At 56.8% G+C, this 1,968-nt stretch overlaps 1 pseudogene; it reads right to left on the reverse strand.

The window, feature by feature from the left end:
- Nucleotides 1-1,471: 1,471 nt before the first annotated feature.
- Nucleotides 1,472-1,591, reverse strand: LOC112445550 (uncharacterized; annotated as a pseudogene).
- Nucleotides 1,592-1,968: the final 377 nt, after the last annotated feature.

Here is a 1,968-nt window from a genome sequence, read left to right on the forward strand (position 1 = left end):
AAAAAAAAAAAAAAAAAAAAAAAAGGAAGCAGAAGAATATCTTTCTTTGAAATGAAAATGGAGCATACTGAACGTTCCATGCTTCTAGAGCATTTGAAAAGCCCTAACTTGTAGAAATCTGCTGTACGAGTTCCTTGAAAGCAAGAACCTCTATGTATGGATATGTCTTCATGCCTTAGATTGTGCCTCGAATATAGTGTACACATCAACCCAGGAAAGGAAAGAATTGACTCGCCAAATAGACAAAGAGATCAAAAGTGCCGAGCCAAGTGACCCCTTGAGGCTTCCAAGAGCTTTTCTGTCTTTCACACACTAAGTAAATACTGAGCACCTACGATGAGCTAGGAGGCATGTAATAAGTTTCAGGGAATAGAAGGCGGAGAGAAGAAGACACAGAGTTCCTGCTTTCACTGAGACGACTCTAATGATACATCACAGGCAGATCCTTTGAGAACCTATAGAGGGGCCTCTTCCCTCACCACAAAACCTGGGTGTCAGGGAAGGCTTTCCAGAGGCACCATTTCGTTGAGGTCCATAGGTTGAACCTAGGTAAACCAGGGTTGAGATGCAGGAAGAATTTCAGGCAGGGAAAATAGCATCTTGGAAGGCTAGGTGACCAGGGAAACTTAGGACATTCAAGAAACGAAAAATGCCCTATGGGATGGAAGCCAAAGAGTGCAGAGGGCATTCCAGGCAAAAGACATCAGAGAAGAACGTGAGGAGCAAGCCTGAAGGGAAGTGGTCGTATCTTCAATATGCTGGGAAAATACGAGAGCCGTTGGAGCAGGGAAGTGACAGCATTGCATCTGCATTTCCAAAAGGTCATCTTGCTCCACATCACTAATGATTGGAGAGGCTCAACTCCAAACTCCAAGGAGGGACCACTTCACATGAGTCCGATTGGGCCTCACTGCGATGTCTGTCAATAACCAGTGCTGGAGAAGATGTGGAGCAAAGGGAACTCTCCTCCACGGTGAGTAGGAATGGGCATGGGTAGAGCCGGTATGGAAAAGAATATGGAGGTTCCCGAAGGAACTAAAAGTGGAAGTAGCGTATGGTTCAGCAGTCCGACTCCCAGGCATAGATCCACCCACGGTATAAGTGAACAAGATAGATGCCCCGTTTGGGCTCATCTATCTGTGCGTGCGTGCGCACTGCGCATGCGCGATGGCCTGCGAGGCAGGGGGTGGGGGGGTGCTGGGGATCTGGCTTGAGTCGGTGCAAGCCCCGGGATTGCCTGAGGCAAGCCAAAGGAGCCCCAGATGGAGACGGGACTGCCGGTCGTCGGGTGTCCTGGAAGCCGAATGCGAATGCGGAGGGGCTCGCGGGCCGCGCGGAGGCAACCAGGTCTGCAGCGGGAGTCGGGGCCCCGGCCAGCCGCTCCCCGCGGCCCGGGAGGGGCTGGGGCTGCGGGGGGGATCCAAGAATCGGACGCACGGCGGGGGCTAAAGACCTCTTCTGGTAGGCAAAAAGCCTCGAGCACCCGGGATTCCCAGGTGGTCTCCCATCCAAGATCCTAACCAGGCCCGACCCTGCTTAGCTTCCAAGATCAGACGAGATCGGGCGCCTTCAGGCTGATAGGGCCGGAGCCGGAGGCGGTTGGCGCGGGGCGCCCTAAGAGCCTTGGCTTCGCCTCCCTTTCGCTCTGCCCTGCAGGTCGGGCCAACGGCCGCACCTCTCGTCGCGGGGCGTGCTGTACTTGAGCCGCACGACCCGCGACCGACTCCAGCCTGCTGACGCCGGCCCGCCCCCCGAACACCGCCAACACCAGACCAGCAAGCGCCTGGCCGGGCCCGGGGGCCCGAGGGCTTCCAGGACCCCCATTGACCGGGAGGGCGTGCGTGCGTGCGTGCGCGCGGGGCCTGGGGGCTGGGCTGAGGGTGCGGAGGTCTCGGCGCCCTCCCACCCGCGGCCACTCCAGACCCGGCCGCGCTGCTGAGCGGGGCCTCCCCCCGATCCCATTCGCTG

This window comes from Bos taurus, unplaced genomic scaffold (assembly GCF_002263795.3).
Source record: "Bos taurus isolate L1 Dominette 01449 registration number 42190680 breed Hereford unplaced genomic scaffold, ARS-UCD2.0 Leftover_ScbfJmS_1883, whole genome shotgun sequence".
NCBI classification, from domain to species: Eukaryota; Metazoa; Chordata; class Mammalia; order Artiodactyla; family Bovidae; genus Bos; species Bos taurus.